Source organism: Pezoporus flaviventris, unplaced genomic scaffold (assembly GCF_033815535.1).
Source record: "Pezoporus flaviventris isolate CSIRO_AGI_PZ_B2104156 unplaced genomic scaffold, CSIRO_AGI_Pfla_v1 ptg000037l, whole genome shotgun sequence".
In the NCBI taxonomy this organism is placed as follows: domain Eukaryota; kingdom Metazoa; phylum Chordata; class Aves; order Psittaciformes; family Psittacidae; genus Pezoporus; species Pezoporus flaviventris.
Window position 1 is genome coordinate 2653702 of NW_026892585.1, and position 22967 is coordinate 2676668.

The following is a 22967-nucleotide window of genomic DNA, read 5'->3' on the forward strand; positions in this document are numbered from 1 at the left end:
ATCCTGCCTATGTGTCTCATTCTCCCTGATGCTGTGCAGCCTGCTGACTTCCTCTTTTCACTTGTGTACTTGGTGACAGCTCTTCAGCAGCAGCATACCTCCAGCACAAAGGCTCAGTGAGAGGCCCTAGGCACTCCCCAGCAGCTTGGCACTTACCACAGAATCCCAGACTGCTTTGGGTTGCAAGGGACCTTAAAGCTCCTGCAGTTCCAAACACCTGCCATGGGCAGGACACCTTCCACTAGAAGGGGCATCCACCATGTGAAGCTCTGCCTGGGTTAAGGTGTCTGCCCTGTCAGGGACAGGTGACCCAAAACCTAGGGAGTGGACCCTGTGGCACATCACCACCATACCTGAAGATCTAGGCTGTTCTGAACTCAGATGAGGACCCCTTCTTTGCACCTTCCATACAAATTGCTGCATCTGTTGACTGTCTCTGGGAGCTGTGCTCCAGACCTGGCTGTTACGTAGGGCTCTCCCAACACCAGCTACAAAGGTGTTAGACCATCACTAACCAGCAGCAGCTACATCAAAGACTCTAAGCACCCTTGGATGAGGAGCAGCTCACAGCTCTTCAGAAGCCACTAGAGCTTCTTCTAGCTCCTACCCCAGTTGCTACTTATCTACTTTTTTAATAGAATGAAAATGCATCTGTACACTTCAACAGCTTCAAAATACACCACTCCAAACACCTACCAGCTCTTCAGAAAACTCCGTCATTTTAGTGCTGTTGCTTTCGAGGACAGCAATACACCTGCCAGTTGCTTAGATGTTGGCTCACTCCTGGAAGTAACATTTCTCATGGATTCTCTCCTGGGAGCAAATGCAAACGCAGATGAACACAAAGTAGAGAATACTGTCGCTACAAGTGATACGGGTTCTTTCACAGGTAACTTGTCTTTGGAGACACCTGGATCTACCCAAACAAACACAGAGCCTCTCATTAAATATAATGATATAATTGCAGGTTGAAGGAGGTGATCCTGCCCCTCTGCTCTCATGAGATCTCACTTGGAGTATTGTGTACAGTTCTGGTGTCCTCAACATAAGAAGGCCATGGAACTGTTGGAACAAGCCCAGAGGAGGACACGAGGATGATCAGGGGACTGGAGCACCTCCCATATGAAGATAGGCTGAGAAAGTTGGGGCTGTTCAGCCTGGAGAAGAGAAGCTGCGTGGAGACCTCAGAGCAGCTTCCAGTGTCTGAAGGGGGCCTATAGGGGTGCTGTGGAGGGACTCTTCATTAGGGACTGTAGTGACAGGACAAGGGGTGATGGGTTCAAACTGAAACAGGGGAAGTTCAGGTTAGATCTAAGGAAGAAGTTCTTTACTGTGAGGGTGGTGAGGCACTGGAATAGGTTGCCCAGGAAAGTTGTGAATGCTCCATCCCTGGCAGGGGTGACACAGTTTAGTGTGAGGTGTCCCTGCCCACGGTGGGGGGTTGGAACTGGATGATCTTAAGGTCCCTTCCAACCCTAACTATTCTATGATAAATGTATCATTCAGAGACTAAAAAGCACAAATAGGTATGCAGCATCACAAGCTCCCTATTGACAAGCCTGTTTGATAGACTTAACTATTCATGTTACATCCTGGCTTCAAAGCTGATGGAGACCAGAGCACCAGGCACCATTCACAATCAAACAGACTTCATTCTTCACCTAAAAATCTCCTGCACTACCTCAAGTTCAAGTACCAATTTTAATTATCTTTGTGTGTCTCTAAAAGCTTGAAGAAGATACAACACCACTGTGTATGTGTAGTGCACTTTAGTTCTGACAAAAGGATTCCTTTTGTATTGCAGCAAAATCGATGAATTCTTCCTTTGGCTAAAGAAAATTTTGATTCTGAAATTTCATTTTTGTTACTTTTAAAGCTCCACTACATCCATAAAATTCCTAAACCACAGATACTGACTTGAACATAGCATAAATGTGTGAATCCTAAAGCTCTCCAAGAGACAAGTTACAGTATTTGCTTACCCTGGTGTCAAGGTTTTTAACACAAACTAAACAGGTACAGGAGTGCCTTAACTGCAGCACCCAACATGAATCATTGTACAAGCAGCCACACCACGGAAAGCACTTTGCCAAGTGGTGATGGCACAAGCCACAAGTCTGTCAACTTACTTAAAATAGTACTCTTACTTTGATAGTTCATTTTTCTATAAACCAAAGTTTACAATCAATGCCATCGTTGCCAACCATGACAAAGTTTTATGACCTTACACCTCACAGGATCGTAGAGTAGTTTGGTTGGAAGGAACCTTCAAAGCTCATTTAGTCCAACGCCCTGCAATGAGCAGGGACATTTTCAACTAGGTCAGGTTGCCCAGAACCACATCCAGCCTGGCCTGGAATGTCTAGATGTCATGTATATATGCATTATATAACTTGTTCACACTAACTGAACAAGGGTAAAGTCAGAGATCTCAGTTTCCCCATATATCAGTCTAAGGCTCAATCCAAATTCGCTTAAACTTCTAAAACTATCTATACACAAGTGTCTGCATGTAAGTAGTAAGGAATTAACTTTTCCTTACAGAAGCTCTCCTTGCTCAGTTCCTCTTCTTCAAGCAGTTATTTCCCAATAAAAGCAGAAAACATATGTTGTGGCAGGAATTACAGGCAAAATTTTTCCATTCAAGCCAGCTGACTGGATGAAACCTTCAATCAAGCAATATGGTAAGGCTGCAGTCACTATGTCTGTAAGGTAAAAGCTGGATAAAATCGTTTACGTACTCACAGTTCCAGGCAGCTACTGCTATCTCATTCTGCTGTATGTAACTTCATTCTGTATCCATCCCAACAGGCATGCACCATTGCACGCTACATGCCTCACCAGCATCTCGTGGGAGAGTCAGGATGCTCCCACACGGATTTTTACCTCCTTGTCCCAACTAGCATAACATGTTCCTTGTTGTTATTGCAACAGTTCACCTGCATAGACAATCTTATTTACAAGACAGGACTAATCCTGTTACTAAAGACTTTGGAAACCTGACATTTCAAAACATTTCTTTAAGGCAAATTCTGCCACCATTGTAACAGCACTAATGGACTGACACAAAACAAGGAGCTGGAGTATAACTGATTCCATAGATCAACTTGCCTCTCTCCCCCCCCCAGTTTTGTGCAGACTGCATATGTAAACTATCTACTATAATACTTCATGCCCGCTGTTGAAGCACTAAGGTCAGAAAGTCAGTTCTTCATATTCTTAATGCTTTTCTTTACCAGCTTTGCTCCTTACAAAGTGAATTGTCCAGGTGCTTCAAAATGCAATGATGCCATCTTTGCAAAGATCTGTGATGAGTCATGTATTCAGAGCTCCACAGTGTCTCAACTACATCTACCTAAATCTATCTACTACTATAATGTATGTATAGTCTAACTACTATAGCTTCAGCATATAACCTATTGGTTTGATGCTCTGCAGACTATTTTAACATGCAACGCATCCAGAGGAGCAACAAAATTGCACCTTCAAATGAAACCATTTGGGGGGGGGGGGGAGGGGACAAAAACTAATTTAATCATAAACTACTTGATAAATCAGCAACCAGATGATCAATCTTCTCTAATTGCACAGCTAAGTCAATATCCACAATGGACGAACCCAAAGAGAGGCATGAAACCATTCACCATTCATCTATAAGCTCAAACAAAAGAATGAAAAACCAAGGTGGTCACAACTCTACAAACTTTCCCTCCAGGCACAAAAAGGTACTTTTTTTGCCCAATAGCGTGAATATGAACACAAGAAAGGGACAAACCAAATCAACCCAAATGGTTCAGTTTGTTTTTTCACAAGTCTTCTCTAGAAGCCTAAGCTGCAGAAAATTGATGTCATGCTGTGATGCTGGCACATGGTGCCATCAGACAACAGTGCAATGTGGCAGAGAACATGTTCAAAGAAAGCAAATACTGAAACAGGCCTAAGTTTTCTGCATTGAACAGATCAGAAATCTTAGTTTCTTGCCAGAGAGATCACAAGCAAAAAGTATTTCAGTTTCACCAGTATTTGATAACGTGAAGTGCATGGACAAATTACAAATGCAATTGCTGCCCTTGGTTAAATGCTTCCTTTGTTTTCTATCTGGTCACGAAGACCACCAAATTGCCTGAAGACCAAAGCAGCAAATCACCACCAGATCTCTTGCTTCCCCCAGTTGTAACAGAATCGCACAAATGCTTCAGAGAAGGTGACAGAAATAGCACTTTTATTCAGTACCATTAGCGAATTTTTGACTTACGGAAGTATTTCAAGGTCTCTTCTATTTGCTCAGTTGTTAAGTCAATATTCACATCAGGGGAAATGAGAGGTGTATGAAGCCAGTCGTCGTGGTCATAACCATAGATTGTATCTGCTCTTAGCTTATAATGAGGCAGCTGCTCTTCCAGTAGACTGATGATCTCAACTTCAGGAAGATTGGTACTATTGCACACATCTGGTAAGAGAAAGAGGACAATCTCTGTTAGTTACTTTCAAGTGAGTACTATGCAAGCTAGCAAAGATGTCAGTTTGATTGATAACAGATTTTTCCGCATGTAAAGAACAGCTAGATATTAATCACTTTAGAAGCTGTGACTAGCAGAATTTATCCTCAAATAGCATATTTACTAGCAGAAAACAGAAGGGCATGCTCCTAGGGACAAAAAAAAACAACCTCTGGAAGCAAGGATTCATTTATTGAAGAACAAAGTGGGAGTGGGGTGAAATAGAGAACAAGTGAGCATTGACCAAGACAGGGCATGGAGAAAGGATTAGGGCATATACAAGTTTATCTTTTTGATGTTCTACTTGACTATTCAGCTTCCAAGCATTACGCATTTCCTTAACTAGGTCTTTGACCACAGCTGAGCTTTTGCTTTGCTGCTGGCAGAGTTTTCTCAAGAAATCCAGGATTGCAAGAGGAACAGTGTCACAGTTCACACCTAAAACGCACTGGTAAAGTTGGCTGCAAGAATTTTAAGGCACCTTTTGACACTTATCTCGACCTGCGCACTGTGCTGTCAGTCCTTCAGGGTCACACGTGTATTGAGTTTACACCCAGTTTTAAAAATGGATTCCGACAGTCATCATGGCACAATTAAAATGGAAGATTTCAATGTAGGACAAGAAGCAGCTGCCTAATTTTAACTGAAAATTCCAATGCAGGAAAAAAACAAAAAACCAAATCCACCCCTTTTCTTTACCGTGAAGATGGTTAAACATGGGAACAAGGGCACAGAGAGAGCAGGAAATCTGCCACCTCTAGAAGGATTGACAGCTCCACTAAACAGAGCCATAAGCACTCACTTTAAGATCTGCTTTGAGCAGAAATCCAAACAGATGAGCTCCAGAGGTACCTTCCAACCTGTATTATTCTACGACGAAGATTTTTTGTGTGGGAATACCCAAACCAGCCATAAGAATTTAAATACATACATTTAATTATAATAACAAATTAACTACAATGTCTTGCTAAATAATTATTAACAGACAGAGCAACCCGTGGTATGTTTTCCATAAATACTTAGTGCATCAGTCCGCTCATTTCCAAGGTAGGACAATAGGAAAAGAACACCAAAAATGTCCCCCCATACCACCTATCCACAAACAGGAAATACCTAAGCCTCCTTTGGAACAGCAAGCACTAAGGAAGGCTGCTCACATGCTGTGCAATGCAGCTCCATCTTCAACCAGTTCCGTAACTGGACCCCAGCCAGCACACAGCAGGGCCATTTCAACCCAAGCCCCCTGGTCCTGCCCTGTGCAGTGCTGTAGGACAGGTCTGTCCACTGATGATAGTGACTCATTGTCTGGGCTTCCTGGATTGACTGCAAACCCATTCAGTTCCTGGCATCTGCCTCATGACCACTGGAGAGTAATGTTTATCGGTCCCCTTGCCCTGTTCAGGAATAAAGGGCCTGGGCTCTGGCAACAAGGATCCTGCCCTTCCAATCCTGTGGTCACACTCAGCCCTGCTCTTGTGCTCCCTGACAAAAGACACCTATTTTCATAAGGGAGAAACTCATTATTGCAGGACTGATGCAGACCTGCAATTCCACTGCAAGCTGGTGGAACTTAAACCTCTGTCAGGGGGCAGAAAGGAGAGCGAAATGGGGAAGTAACACATTTCTATAGACCACCCGTTACCTGATGTTTTTATCTTTCTAATCCAGAAACTGCACTGTCATAAACACCATCCTGAGCACTAAACATCCTGAATGTTACTATTCTATCAGACAATAGGGCAGAGGGTACAAAGATGAACTCATACTGTTAATCTCCTGCTTATATCCTTTGAAGATGTTGTTGATTAAAACTAAAATCCACTAAGGGAAGTTGCATTATACCTTATGGTTCAAAGAGTCTGCCATTACCCATCAGCAGGTATTCTCTGGTTTCACCCAGGCTGCTCTGCTAACTGTTGTACATAGTCTGGAGGAGAGCAGACTGAGAGGGAATCTCATCAATGCAGATCAGTATCTCAAAGGTGGGTGCCAGGAGGATGGTGCCAGACTCTTTCCAGTGATGCCCAGGGACAAGACGAGGAGCAATGGCCATAAACTAACACACAACAAGTCTCACCTCAGCATGAGGAAGAACTTCTTTACACTGAGGGTGTCAGAGCACTGAACAGGCTGCACAGGGGGGTGTGAAGTCTCCCTCTCTGGAGACATTCAAACCCTCCTTGACATGTTCCTGTGTGACCTGCTCTGGGTGGCCCTGCCTTGGCAGGGGGTTGGACCGGGTGATCTACAGAGGGGCCTTTCAAGCCCAACCATTCTGTGATATGAAAATGTCCCCTGAACCTCACTGCAGAAGTGGATGTGCAAAAGTCAGTAGGATTAGGTACCCAGATGCGCAGCAAGGCTATTTTTATGGAACTTCATGCAATGTGCACGCATGCCTTGAAGAAGTCCTTGCAGCCCTCTCAGAGGACTACTAACTTACACAGAGAACCAGGACCGGTTTCCTACATTTCGAAAGCTGAGAGCTAACCCGTAAAGACAAACCTTTCCTCCTCCCTGCCTACCTCTTTCACCGCTTGCAACATCCACCCTAGTTCAGAAAAGCCAGGTCATCATCTAACAGCCAGTGTGACATCAACTAAATACTCAAAGACATTTGTGTGTACAAGCATAGACATAAAGGGGTTTTATCTACCTTTGGATGACCCAACTGCTTTCACCGTCAAGAACATGGGTGGGAGTTTTTGTTGGGGTTGTTTTGTGGTTGGGTTTTCTCTGGCTGAAATGTTAGTTCTCCTCTTGTGAAAAGTCTACACAGCCTGGCTGAGGTGGTCTTCTTGGGAACAAGGAAATAAAAATGTCTGGAAAATTCAAACCTTTAGTGTCTTTCTGCTTCTAATTAATATTTTAAATGAAACTGACTGACTTTATAGATGAAAAGAGAACATTTCAGGCAAATAATTCTACAAAGAGAAGTAATCTGGTCTGCTGGATCATAAAAAGTAGCAAAAAAATGGAATGCAAAAGAAGTTACCAATAAAATTTGAGGAGGACAAAAAACACACACATGCACACACACAAAAGAAACTCCTACAGTTTATTGTGGAAAAGAAATCCACTGAAACATGAAGGACAGCCAGTAAAGAAATAAGATTTATTGTGGAATACATGTCAACCTAGCCAATTCCACTCTACAATATAACAAATCCTGAGTTCCTAAGCAATTCAAAAGGCCTAAACAACTGGAAAAGATATTAATGAGTAACTGGAAAGGTAACTTCTCATGATGCTATTGTCATTAACTACTATTGCAATTTAAACCCCTGTATACAGCAGGAAATGGAAGCAGGCTCTGATGTAATTGCCTATTGAGAAAAACAGGCCTCTGTAATTACACTTCTGTATGACTAAATGCCAGTTCACCCTTTAAATCACAGCAATGTTCTCGCTGCTACAATTACATTGCCTTCCCCTTCACTTTTCTGAAATGCAGGCACTTGTTATGAAAAGGTACTCAGACTAAAGCCACCCCACATCCTGAAACACCAGTTATACTGCAGAGAAGACCCTGACTGTGCTTCCAAACACTTTTTATTCATAATAGATATAAATAATAAATAAATAACAAATAAGTAAAATAATAAATAAAAAATAATAAATAGATAATTCTATATATTCCAAACACTATTTCTGATTAAAATTGTAAAGATACTCAACTAAGTCAATTAAATTCTCTACTAAGAATTCCTAGGACATCACCTGTGTTTTATGATTAAGTTAACTGATGTCCAACAGACAAAACTATTGCACTTCCTCTTGTCCTTCATGAGGTGATACCTCCATTTTATTAACCATAAAAGCTTAAGACAATCACTCAACACTAATAAAAATAACACAACAGAATACAGTTGAACCATGTCCTTGTAAGGTGCTCCATTACAGATTTGGGGGTTTGTAGTCTAAGCCATTTTAAACTTGCAGTTTTCTGGGCATCCTCGGACACAGAAACTTCTACAAGCAAACTGCAACCAACTTAAACAGCGAAATGAATGATGAACTCATGGTTCTCCCTAAAATGTTGGTCATTCCAGGTCCTGCTTTTGAGAGGAAGGAGAAGAAAGATTTGCTAAAGCTCTTGCCAATTGCAGAGCTCTGCAGCTTTCAGCACTACACAGAAATGATTACATATAAACTAAGAAAATCTGTTCATTCTTTTCTGCATTATTTTTTATGAGTAACATGTGCCACCGCTTTGCTCTCCTCTTAGCTTAAACGCAGCACATGCAGGGACATTCCATCTCACCTATTTTGGGGCAAAATAGGTCTCCATGCCCTGTTCCTCAGGAAATAAGGAAGTTGCTCTGCAGGAGTGTTTGACATTATTCCTCCTCAGCCTCTCTGTGTTTTGTAAATGAGATTAAACCAAGTTCTTTGAAAGACATCTGTGCTGATGATTTTGTTGCTTCAGTTTCTAATCCTTTCTTTTCGACACAGAAGATGCAAACCTGGGCAGAACACTCCAGCTGAGCTGTCTCTGCATTTTTGATTCTCCTGGATCACTTATTAGCTTGTCCATATCTTTTGACACATTGGCATTTGACTGCTGTGTTTGCCTTTCTCTGAACACCTTAAACCACTCTACCACCTCTCTCTCAGTTTAAGACAGCCACTAAAGTCGCACTGGTTGTTTGAGCTTGCTTGCATTACCTAGGAGGAATTTTTATTCCACTTGATGCTCTGGATTTCATCAGTTCCCCTTTCCTCTAGCCAACACCTCTGTCCATACAAAAAGCACTAAACACGGTAAGTTGACTTTTCAGTGTAGCGACTGAAGTGAGGGTGGCTATTTTACTCTACTTTTATTTTTTGGGCAGGGAGGAAGAGGCATAATTTCAGGACAACCACATGAAGCCAAGAGAACCCTTGGGTATTTTCACATGTACGCTTACAGCCCTTCTCTGCTGACAAGTGAGCAGGCAGTTGATCTAACAGAAAGTGGAGTGAGAAGTCTAAAACAATAGGAGCTGACTCTGTGGAAGGTTTACAGCACTTCAAGGACTGCTACTGCCCCTGTGTGTACATAACATCACACAGATCATAAGGTGCTGAGCAGGGGGTTATCACCCACTGCCATTCTCATGCTGCACTCACACAGCCACGCAATACATTAGGTCACTTCCCATGCAGTGTTAAATATATATTTAGGTGTCAGTGTTGTTTGGATGGGTGGAACATGACAAAGCAGTTCAACCTCAGCTGAACTAACTTCAGCTCAAGCTAAGTTCAACATGAACCACAAGCAGACAGATCTGAAGATCTCATTCCAAACAACACGGTCACCTAGAGCAGCTTACCTGTCAAACTCCATTCCCTACCAGGCTTTGGGGTTTCATCTTTTTAGGGCTATGACTAAATAGCCATATCTTAGTGTAGAAACGAAACCTAGCTTGACAGATGGAGAAGCAGCACTTCCTCAATTTCCACATCAACTTCGCATAAGACATAGTGATACATTCAAAGAAAAGAGCCTAAACCAAAGAGAAGGAACAAGGGGGAGCATGGGACACATGACACACATGGAAGGACACGGACATGACAAACCAAGGGAACCAAACCATACACAAAACACAGACAAAACAAACATTACAGATCTCCAAGCCTGGTATCTGAGGGAGTTCTTCGAAACACAGTACAACAGAGCTTATCAGGACAGACATTGCACAGAATTCTAGTCCAAACCATGCTCAATCTTTATGGGTTTATTGGTTTGTTTTTAAGCAGAGCTCCCTTTTCAAGGTGAAAAGGACTTCAGGTCCCTATGGGACCTGTGGGCAGTAGACACTGCCACCTCGTGTAAGAAGTGCCTTATTACCCCAACCCCTAAGCCACAGATGACATGTTGTCAGCCAGTTTCTCTGCAGCTCACCGCTGCAAAAGGAGCAAACCAACCTCCCATGAACCCAACCCTACCCTGAACCATGCAGAAACAGTGTCCAGCAGCACAACGACAGTCTAGGTGTGACCACGGGGAAGCGCTGGGCTGCTTGGCAACGTTCAGACACAAGCTTTGGGCATCAGGTTGTACCATGCCCCTTCTCTGACCATCTTCCAGGAGACACCACTGCTGATGCTCACAAAGGGGCAGTCCAAACATCCCCTCCTTCCTGAGCAACAAACTGAACCAACAAAGCCTCAGCAGTCACTCTCGGGCAGATCCTTTCATGTCCCACAGCAGAATTAAAACATCAAGTTACCACAACCCTTTGAGGAAAAGGAAGTGGGGAGAGGAACAAGGAAACTCTCTGGAGAAAGCAAGAAGAATGAAGCAGCCTACTACTTTGCTTCATGGAGCCACCTATTCCTCTCCCTGGTTTTCAAGTCCTGTCCCATTTCCCACGCACATATTGAACTTCCCCTTGACACTTTGCTGTCTAAGATTTAAACCAGAGAAACCTCAAAAATAAAACAAAAAAATGTTTGAAAATGGCCAAAAATGTAATGTAAATGGCTTTAAGAAAAGCTCACAGTACCTGAAAAGGGTCAATTCCAGTGCCGGCTCCCTAATAGTTACATAAAGCAAGGTTCTCTGCACAACACAGTTACAGTTGGAGGCTAAAGTCCAGCCACATGTAATGCAAGAAATTAAAGTTCATCAACTCAAGGCTATTCTACGCTGGATATCGGTGGATCTGGAGCGCTGATTTTGCTTTGTGTGATGCATATATGCACAGGGAACACAGTATGAAAGTCTGCATCCCTTCTCAGAAAGCAGTATCCGTAAGTATGTGTCAAAGTCTGTATCCCTATATGTAAAATGGCATAAAATTCTATAGTACATGTACTACCACACAAAAGAGCATTCATTCCATTTTCTACTATTTGAGTAGGAAGTGCCCTGTTTAAAATTCTCAGTGCATTCAGGATCTCCTCCATTTTTTAAAATGATAAGAAATAGGCAATTCCATAATGTGAGAAATCATCCCATTCCATTGGGCTGAGAAAATTCTGGAAACTCCTCCCAAGAACAGTCACCTAATGGGGTTCAACAACCAGCCAAGAGGCCGTGACTCCATTAGGATTCTCCTTTCTCAGTAGACCACATGCCTAAAGCCTAATCGTATTCCAGGGATAGAAGCAAGAGAAATGGTCTTCCCCTAAATGCTTTTACAGTAGATCATGGGATCAGAGAATCAGCTGGGTTGGAAAAGACCTTTAAGACCATTAAGTCCAACCGTTCCCCAGCACTGCCAAGTCCACCACTAACCCATGGCACCGAGGGCGTCTATGTTTGACCTCTGTAGGCCCACATAGAACAGGCATTAAGTACTAACTGGAGCCCAGAACTACAAGTATGTCTTGAACATTATTGAACAATAACTCAGCACACATACCTGTAACAGGCAAAACCCCACAACTCACCACATTCCTATTTGATTTCAGTTCTAGGGTGCCCAGAACACGGCTAATTATACTGAGGTATTACAAATACTACTGCGGCTTAGCACTGCACATGCAGAGAACATGTGTTTTTAATGTGTAATGTGTGATTAGCTTCTAGGGCAAAGAAAATCACTTCTGAGAAAGAAAATTCACAGTCCTCCCAACTCACTGACTTGCCCAAAGGGAAAGATGTGCATTAGCACCCTACCCACCAGAAGTCTCACTGCTGGCTGTAAAGCTGAACTGCTGGAAGGAAAGCTCTTCAACAAGAAAGCTGTATCATACCTTTAAAACTCAGACTCCTCAAACAGCCACAGAAGCTTCTGCACCTGGATTGGCATGGCGTGATTTTAGAATTGCAAGTCCTGACACACCTTTAACCAAAGCAGATTCAGCAGTGGTTCTTCTGCCTTCAAACATGGGAAACACTGCAGAAATATCCAGTCTTCCATAGGAACATGAAAGACCCCATGCTAACCTCAGGTATGTCCATTTTGGGCTGCCTTCAGCTGACCTGTAATTCAATCTTGCCACCGCACTTTCCCACTTGCACACATAAATCTCAACTGGACTTCCCACCTGCTGTAGGTGGGATACCATGGAAAGGCAGGTAGTATTTATGGTGGCCAAATGGGCACACTGAATCATGGAAAAGGAATTCTGGATGAGAAGTCCAGCCCATGGAGAAGAAAAAAGCACCCAAACAGGGATTCCCACTGTATTCTGTACGCAATACCAAGTGTCACGTCACTTGTCTGCCATTTGATATATTGACTCATTCAAACATGCAGTTCTAAGAGCAGGAATAGGAAGGAAGAAGATTAAGAGTTTGCTTTTCTTCCCACTCCCATCTCCTTTCCCCTGAACAAATTCAGCTTCATTGCTGGGAAAGAAAAAGTCTCTTCTCCCCAGAAGTTTCAAAGGATTTGGGCAAGGGTGGGGAAGCTGCACAGAACATAATCACAGCTCTTCCTTTGTTACAAAGGAGAACTGGTGTGAAGGATCAGATCATTCAATACTACCCAAAAGAACCCTGGTATGCAGGAAAAATCATTACATCGCCCAGACTGAAGTGGAAATAAAACCGGTGTTCCTTCAGTTCTGCCACCCTGTCTTCCCAGGGAGATTACATCGTGAGGCTCAGCCTCCACCTGCACTTTTGGGTGCACAGAGCACCAGTATCTTCAGCACGTTACCTTCCTTGGCAGGAAATTCTACTTAAATCTGGCAACTGAAAATATATGGGAGAAAACTTGGCTTAGCCATACAGAGCAAATAAAGATTGGGATAAAGTTGGGAATGTCAAAGCTAGCAAACAAAACTGCTGGAAACTGCAGTTCTATTGGAATGCCATTGTTTATTAGGTTAAGGTCTCCTGCTTTGATTTCAGCCTACACACACCTTCCTGTGGGATATAAAAGGTAACACAGATAAGAGGCACTAAACTAAAGGGTCCCTACTGTACACAATGCTATAAATTTAAATAGGCTTGGCTTCAATATGGAAATATGTCTCCCTATGTTAAATGCAGCAATACTCATGCCTTTATTTTTACATGTAACAGAAACTAAAAGGAAACTCCACCACCATGACTATTGTTTTAAAGCAAGAACAAAAGCTATTCATTTCTCAAAGGCATGCTGGCAACACACTGTTCAGCAGCAGTGAGAATAAACACATCCATTAACCATTAGGATCTTCCAGCTGCCAAGACAGACTGAGAATGTCTCAAAACCCCACTGATAAAACACTGAGTATGGCAAACCCTGAAAAGCAATTGTCCTGCTTCTGCTTGTTGTTCAGCCCAGCTACAGAGTGTGCCAGCCTCTAAACAATGCCTGTCAATGCAGCTTTAGAATCGAAGCAAACCATATTCATTCTTAGGGAGCTTCTTCTTTACAGATGTTGACTTGAAATGCAAAATGTGTTGTTCCATGATGGACAAATACACGCACCTTGAGGAAGAAAAGTAAAGCTGCACTCAGCATGTTATGGAGGTAAATTATGGAATAAGTGTTTTCACACATTTAAATACAGCAATAATCAAACAAATGCCACAAAACAACAACAACAAAAAAACACCCTCAAAAATTCCACCAACCACTTGCCTTGAGGAGCTTTTTCTCCAAAGAGCAAACCCAGAAGTGATGAACACTTGGTGTTCATCATACATAGCACACTAGGAAGATGAGTGTAAGTAAGAGGGCTGAATACGGAGCACATCAGTAGCAGCAGAATTCTGCTTGAGAGGGAAAGAAACAAACCAACCGACCCCACTGAAACACAAAAAGAGAATCCTTGAAAGAAAAAGAAACTATGCCTGGGATACAGACTAAGAGAGAGCACAACAACCTGCCATGGGAGAGGAATCAGGAAAACCACTAAGTTACTGGCAAAGGGTAAGAGCTGGAAAATAACTGATGGGAAGCTGAGGGGGGGGGGGGGGGGGGGAACTGTGTGAAGTTGACTGAGAATTCACCAAAGGCCAGCCAGAAAATCCAAAGAGAGGCAATGATGCAGCAGGCATAGAGAATAAGATCCCTCTGTTAGAGTATGCTAGACAGAACTGAAGTCCATAGAATAGCTGCAGTCATGCTGAGGGAGCTATCTATCACATGCTAACAGGACAAGCGTTTTTTGCATGCTTTAGGGAAAGAAAGAGTGCTCAGAATGAGCAATAGGCACTTCTAGAAGTGGCAGGAAAGAGGAAGGAGAAGAGACCAAAACTAGAGCAAGCCTGCAGGATGAAACTGGTGACAGTAATATCAAAGCAAATGGACTGAAGGAAGAGCCCACATTCTCAAGGTTTTATTCACAGGACAGGCTAAAAAAAGGTGGGAGAAGAGCAGGCTGGGGTGTGAAAACAATGGAGGTTCTTCAGAGTCGTGAAGACGGAATCAGAAGGGAATGAAGAACTGTTATCCACCAAATCCTGTATAACCAAGACAAACGCTAACAGAAACCAGTGGGAGACTGGACTAAGTACCACCGCACACAGCCAGTCAAAGCCATGAATTTCCATGGTAACACACTCAGCAGGTTTAGAAAGGTGACAAAGTCACAGACAGGGTGCAGGACTAAACGGACACTAAAAGAACTAGGCAGGGACATACTCTCTATATCCCTCGTACAACAGTCCTGCTTGATGGGGGTACTTACGCAGAGAAAAGACTATTGAGAGTGGCTGAGCTCAGGTGCATGCCTTTTAAAACAAAGTGAGTACAAAAAAGATGTCCAGAATTACACTGTTTATGCACAGGATCAGTCAGTCATCCACACTGGCTGACTGCGCCATGAAGAGTGGAAATACCTAGTGGAAGAGAACAGAAGCTCTGTTTCATATTTTCTGCTTCCCTTTTTATAAGGGCATGTAGTGACAGGACAAGGGGGAACAGCTTTAAACTGTAGAGGGGAGACTGAGATGAGCTCTTAGGCAGAAAGAAGCTCTTCCCTGTGAGGGTGCTGAGGCGCTGGCACAGGGTGCCCAGAGAAGCTGTGGCTGCCCCATCCCTGGCAGTGTTCAAGGCCAGGTTGGACACAGGGGCTTGGAGCAAGCTGCTCTAGTGGAAGGGGTCCCTGCCCATGGCAGGGGGTTGGAACTGGATGCACTTTAAGGTCCCTTCAACCCAAACCAGATTCAATCCCAGATTCTGGGATTCTGTGATTCTATACGAGAACATAATTAAAGCCTGAATAAGGATAGAGGCAGGATGAAAATCCAGAGGAAACTTTCTGCTCCCAAATGGCTTTGTTGCCAGGAGATTGTGTGAGACTTGAGACGTTATGACTAGCCATCATTGCAGTCAGTGCTGTAAGGTAGAAGTTACACTACTTACAAGTTCAAACAATATCAGCTCTTCTCAGAGATACCTCCCAGATGAGAGCAAAATAGAATCACTGAATCAACCTGATTGGGAAAGCCCTTTAAGCTCATCCAGTCCAACTGTTCCCAGCACTGCCAAGGCCACCACTAACCCATGGCACTGAGGCCTCGTCTCCACGCTGTGTGAACACTTGCGGGGACGGTGACTGCAGCCCTGCCCTGGGCAGCCTGGTCCAATGCCTGAGCACCCTCTGGGGAAGGAATTGTTCCTCAGCTCCATCTAAACCTGCCCTGGTGCAGCTTGAGGCCGTTTCCTCTTGTCCTGTCCCTTGTTCCTTGGGAGCAGAGACCGACCCCACCTCACTACAACCTCCTGTCAGGCAGTTGTAGGGAGTGATAAAGTCCCCCCGAGCCTTCTCCAAACTAAAAAAATTAACATGTTATTAACACCAGGACCCAGAACAGGTTATCACCACAAAGAATTTCCCAAGAACCCTAAGGAAATTGCTCAGAACAGGCAGAGAGCACACCCCTACAGCCAGAGAGCACACCCCTACGTGCATTCCGAAAGAGTAATTAGGATAAGGAACAAACAAATCACCCAAACCAATGAAGAGGCTGGGCAATTTAAATCAGCCCATTCATTTCCTGCTTTTTCAGAGAAGGATGAAGGAAGCCTGCATGGCATACTAAGCAGTTAGCTCTTGAACTGCAAAGTGTATCATGCCAAAATCACTGCATATAGCCAGTCTCCTGACATGAGAAAGAAGACTGGAACTTAATGAAGATGGCTAATGATACTGTTACGCATATTGAAGAGAAACAAAAAAGGAAAGGAGAAAAACCCCAAGCACAAAACCACTCTGGCAGCCAGACATCTGTCACAAGAGTAAAGCTATACTCCAGTGGTATCTCAGACTTCCATCCTACTGTACACTCCATTCCTAGGAGGGACAGGATTTGTCTGACTGCAGCTGATGGACAAGAAAGGCAATCGGATGAAGAGGATTCTATAACTCACCGAACTGGGACTTGAGCAACTTAGTGAGTGATGCTCTGCTTTTTCATGTCAAGACTGCAGCCCTTCCTGCTTTACCAAAAATGGGATGTGAGTGTTAGACAAGGAAGCCCCCAGCTTCAGTTGCCGCTTCCATCAACACCTGACTGGAATCAGGACAGACACACGCTCCTTGATCCTCTTCCTAGCAAAAGGAACACTAGATGGTGCCACATCCGTATTTGTGCCTCTATGATCCAGGGAATGATAGCAGCAAGAAAAGCTCAAAGGAAAAAACAACCAGGAGAAGATAGGTGCCGCACACATGTAGTAGAAAAGTGCCACTTCCATGCATACAGTGCTGCCCACTGTCTACCAGCCTTGGGCCTCGAGTGTCCTTCTGCCCACGTACCTGTAGGAGCTCCACAAGTGATAGCTCCTCAGAGTAGAAACTCTTAAGTCAGACTACACTGAAATTTTCTCTTAAATCTTGCTAATAAAAACCAAAATGAAGAAATAACAACAACAAAAAAACCACCCTACTACAGCAGCTATTGAATCCTTTTTCAGGTGTAGTTCTACTACTAGTACTCAGAAAATACATGATCCAGTGGTAGCACTTATTTTCCATATAGTAAGTCTCAAACTGTTCACAACTTTTGAAATGGATCAGTTGTGCTATTCATTTGCCCTTGTACGCTCAATTTAGCAGAGATTCAGAGCTTCTCCTCATGCAACGCTTCAGTTTAGCGACTATGTGTTTCAAGCCACTTTACCATCAGACTGACTGGGAAAGAAGTTGTCTTTAGGTTGCTGTATCTGCGCTCAGAGATAACACCAGCTTAAGGAAGCTCTCCACTGTTTTCTGTCACATAGGTGCACCCCTGCAGTGCTCATTCCCTGAGTTATGCCAATGTAACTGCTTTTAGACCATGCAGTAGAACAGATCTGAGATGTGACCTAGCTTAGAAAGTTACCCTCATCTCCCCTTTGCCACCAAAGTGGAACAAGGATTCTATCCAGACCAGTTGCCTAAAATACCTCCAACTTGCACTCCCACAGAAATCTGCAAACACATTCTGAGGTGGTCTGGGGACAGGAAATGTTTAAGCCAACCCTATATCCACGAAAACATGCTTAGCACAATCAGAATGCGCAATGCACCTTCAGCTACGTTACTGCTGCTCTTAAGATTCCAGACAGGAAAGATCGTGCTGCTGACAGTGCCAAAGTGCCTCTCTCTACTGCCAGCAATGGCAGCAGGCCAGGGATGGAGGGGAGGGAGGGGGAAACAAGCACCAAGAATTGAAAATTCCTTGAGCATTGGTGGCCTTCTTGGAAAGTTCAATAGCAAAATGTGCCACATCGAATCCCAGACTGGTTTGGGTTGGAAAAGACCTTAAAGCTCATCCAGTTCCACCCCCCCTGCCATGGGCAGGGACACCTTCCCCTAGGGCAGCTTGCTCCAAGCCCCTGTGTTCAACCTGGCCTTGAACACTGCCAGGGATGGGGCAGCCACAGCTTCTCTGGGCAGCCTGTGCCAGCGCCTCAGCACCCTCACAGGGAAGAATTTCTTCTTTTATACATACAACTTCCTGTTTGAGTTTGAACCCATCACCCCCATGTGCTACCACTGCAGTCCCTGATGAAGAGTCCCTTCATAAATCCTAGCTTGTTCTTAGGCTTCAGTCAACTCCCATTACCACTGGCTGGTTGTGTGTCAGAAAGCATCCCCACAAAACAGCACCGCTGCTCAGTTTCCTAGGTTTTTCTTCACTGTGTTTAAGCCTTTATTTGAAAGAATTTTTGCAGATAACCTGTATAAGAGGCTGTAATTGTTAGCCTTCAAAGAAACTAGATTAAACTAGATTATCCCTATTGCTGAATTCGAACATGCCTGCTCTAGGATGAGTCAAGTCTTGGCATCAGAAGAATGATGGCATATGCAGACCTGGTATGAGCATTTATTTCCCACTAAACAGTTTAAAAGTGTAAATAATATTAACCTGTAGGTCAGACCTACAGAAAATCTTCGTGTTAAAGCCTCTAAAAATCCTTATCCCTCCAGAAGTATTTCTTTCTGCTGGTTTCAAGGGTATAGGTTGCATACCAGCATGTACTGCTGATAAAGTAGCGATTATACAGATAAAGTATGAGACCAAATCCTAACTCCCATTCTATGCCCTTTGATACCAAAGCAAAAACTGCACAGCAAAGAAAGCACAGCAAAAGACCTGAAACTCATAAAAATGAATTTATAACAGGAAAAAAAACAACCACCCAAATCCCATAACTAACCAACCAAAACACCCACCACTATTTCTACTGCAAGTCTTATCCAGTCTCCAGGTCATGAACAGTAGAAATCTGCTACTGCAGAACAGCTGATCCATCAAAATGCAATATAGGCTCAATCAGTAAACCACACTTGGCTGACAACCAAAAAGAAGAACATGCAGAAGCTACATCAGGCTTGAAAAAGTGTGAAGTAGGAAAACATGCACTGACCTCCATTTAACAAAAGCTACTTTTAAAAATTCAGAAAGGAAGAGCTTATCTTGCCTTTCAAGGAACCAGAATCAAGAAGGCATCTTGACTCATGAAAGAAGCTCGATGTCTGGCCTTGTATTTAGAAACAGGAAAACATGAAGTTAATGTTTTTCTATTAACAGAGGAGGGGAGATGAGGCAGAACCCGTAGAACAACTTGCAAGAAAGATCCTTCTCCAAGGGGCCTGGAAAACAGACTTATGCTGCCAGGAATGCATCTATGTAATAATATGTAGAGTTTCTAGTCTCCCCACCAAGCAGTCGTGACAATCAAGAGAGTGACCTGTTTATAAACTAACCAGTTAAAGAGCTCTAAACCCCTGAATACAAGGGAGAAGGCGTAAGTTTCTGTTCATAAAACAAGTATTTTATGTACAAGCATACCTAACTGAAAGGGACTTCAGTGTTAATCCTGCTGCTTGTCGCCTCTAGGGAATCACAATGGACTTGCAGAGCATCTCTCCCCTTCTTTGTTTTTTTTCAGTATCTCAGCCCTTAGCAACTATACAGCAGCTGGGCTGAGCTAAGTTAAGGCGTACTACAAAAATATCTGTTGACTGTCACCATGAACTGGTTCTCTGACCTACAGACAATTCTAGAAATGACTGCAAGTAACTCAGGGTAAGTGGATCTGGCAGCCAGCTAGAACGGCCCCAGTCTTACCTCTGTTCTTCTCAGCTCTCTCATTTCTCCCCTCCTGAAAACTCGGTTGACTCCTCAAACATTCCCAAAAGAGGTCAGGCTGACAAGGTCACTTTAAGCTAAAAGAAACCGTGCAGCTCAGCCAACAAACCATGCATTTGGAAACTGCCTGTCATTTCATGGACGTACCCATGACCAAACTGAGTTAGTCATTATTCAAACACAAAAAAACTGGGTCAGCTGACCACACCACTGAGAACCTAATTCTGTTAAAAATACCATTTAAAATATCGTAAAACACATTCTATTTATGTGTATGAATCCATGACAAAAGGGCATTTGACTTTTCATCATTTAACCTTTCATACAAACACGCAGAAGAAGCTGTTCCTCATACATTAACTTTTATCGTTCCAAAACTCATGTGAAAATATGGAATGGTTATGTACAGTCAAAATACGATGTTAGACACTATTTCTCCCATCTCCTTCTCCCACAGAGCAATTCTCACATCAAGATAAAAATCTAAATTATGTTGACTATTAGGACAACCATTCCATAATTTTAAGCTGTGGTATTTCCTTCCCATCATCCCTGACTTTCAGTTGGTTTATTTTCCAAATAAACTTCAAATGGTTCAGCTTCCCAAGCACATCAGTCTCATATCCTCATTTCACAACTGTCATTGGTCTAGCCTATTTACAAGAGCCTTAACCCTCACAAAGTGCTTCCACTGAAAACCCAGGTCCTTGTGAAATCACTTCTTAAACAAGAAGAACACACGCAGACCAGCAGCAGCATGTCCATGAACCAGACACCTCACCAACAGCTTAAGAACAGGTAAGACCCAAGATAAAAGACTTGACTGCTTACCAGTAATGGTGCAGGCATCTCTGTACTCTCTGCAGTCTGGCAGATCATCTTCCACTGCTTCACTCACATAGTGCTCTTCGTGAATGCCTGTGTCACAGGCTGGGACCGCATCACTCGACAGCTCCGAAGGAGGCACAGTGGCGGCCAAAGTGCAGTCGTGCAAAGCTGTGGCGTCCAGCTTGGCAGGTTTCACAGGCTTGGACAAAGTGCCATCAGGGGGACCAGCACTGGAGACTGGGTCTGGCTGGCAGGAACACAGCTCTTGCTCTTCACTACAGCTGGCTTCGAGAAGTCTGTGAAACACAAAAGAAACAAATGGTTAGTTCAAGTCATTCCAAAGAGCATAAATCAGAATACCTCATTTTCTCCTCCTTAAACATTAGTTTAACCTAACAAATTCAGCAAATGCTAAATGCCAAACCCTCTTCACAGAGCAGCTGCCTATCTTTGCACTTGCACAGTCAAGTAGGAATTATTCCTTGGTACCATATTATAGACCGGTGGCTGATTAAACATGAGTACTGTTGCCTGACCCAACTTGCCAACCCCTCAAGTCCATCCACTTTGGCTCATTCACCAACTAACTTTCATGTCAGCCAAGCAAAAGGCTTTATACATGTAGTAGTTACAAGGCATAAGCAGCAGCTGAAGAACAGACCACACAAGAACACCCAGATTACACGGGAAAAGCAGAAAGCCAGCAGCAAGAAGACACAAATGCACTGGTCTGCAAGCAGAAGGCGTGGATGCAATTCAATCTGCATGTGCAGCAACAGAACATACCATGTTCAGTGCTTCACTGAGAACCAGCAACGCAAGTTGTCTGGAAAATACTACTAAAAAGGCTCTCTTTAATCTCTACGAACATGTCCAGATAATCTTGTTTTGCTGTTAAAGTTACACTCAGAATTTTGCCATCTTATTTTCTGCCATTTCTAGTAAATAACATTCTTGCTTCGCCAAAGCACAACAGTGTTTTTAGAAACTTGTGGCAGGACTCAAGCATCTGTCTCTAAACTGTCAAAACACAGATTATGCATTCTAGGCCTTCTGGGAATAAGCTTAAGAGAAACCTTGCAACAAAGCTGTATCACCAGCCCTTTGCTCAACCTGGTTTTCCCTTTCACCACAGGCATAAGAACAAAAAAGCAACATTCCCTCCCCCTTCCAGAGGGTCTCAACAAGGATGCGTTCCCACTGAAAGCACACCACCACAGCTGGAAGACAAATGGGCAATATTAACACCTTCATACACAAAAAGACACTTCATTCAGTTCTTCTCCATTTTATCCATCTGTATTTGAGCATGGTATCACTTAACCTGGTCAGAGGCTCAAAACCTGCATTTAGTAATGCTCATAACAGCTACAGGAACAGATTAAATCAGACAATAAATTTATGATACCATACTCTCATACAAATGGTCCTCTCCCCTGGCAGCTGCAGGAAGAGGTTTCATTTCAGTGCTTTAACAGGAAATCTTCCGGTTCCCCTGCAGAGCATCCATTATTCCTGTGCTGTCACAGCACATTCTGAAAAGAACAATGGGGTCACTCGGACTGATTATTTTTTAAATGGGCCCCTTTCAAGTGGCTCTTCAGGAATCACAAGAGGGAGGTTACTCATGTGAGAAATCAGTTGCTCCAATGAAGTTGAAATCAAAACTCAAACCTTTGCTTTCCACTCTGCATTGAGGAGAGGAACAGCTTACGCCATAAACAAGAAAACACACTGGAAATGCACAGACTGACTGATTCAAAGAACTCTATTTTGTCCTAGTTGCTACCACACATCTGTGAATCACATTTGTTTTGGGAAATTGTTAGTTAAGTCCGTTGTTATGAATGAGAGCATATCTGGGAGTCACTGGCTGGAAGCATTAAGGGAACTCTTCAGCTTTTCTTGCCCCTCCTCTCTCCTCTTCCCCGTGCCCTGCCTTAGCAACTACAGGGAGCCAGCAACATAACATTACCAAATGAAGTAACACTGATAACCACAGCATGATCTGCCTGTAAAAGTATTCAAGTGAGTTTAGGGAATCTGAGATCTTGTCACTTTTCTGGACGCGCTGCCATTCACCATCTGATGTACCTGATCACCTTTACTCATTCATGACTTCATCTCCCACCCAGTTCTCACCAAAAATAGTTTTGGCCAGAATAAAGCATTCCACGTTGCGTTAG

At 43.4% G+C, this 22967-nt stretch overlaps 1 protein-coding gene across 4 annotated transcripts in view; it reads right to left on the bottom strand.

The window, feature by feature from the left end:
- TRAK1 (trafficking kinesin protein 1) overlaps positions 1 to 22967 on the bottom strand; it is a 128181-nt gene that overhangs the window by 61192 nt on the left and 44022 nt on the right. For 3 of the 4 annotated variants that reach the window (XM_061464473.1, XM_061464470.1, XM_061464477.1), the window contains 2 exons: positions 20785 to 21077; positions 4256 to 4450 (listed from right to left, as the gene is read on the bottom strand). The gene's annotated coding sequence lies outside the window, so the exon portion shown is untranslated. Of the gene's footprint in view, positions 1 to 4255; positions 4451 to 10990; positions 11045 to 20784; positions 21078 to 22967 lie in introns of those variants that run through there. The other variant, XM_061464475.1, reaches the window with a different exon arrangement.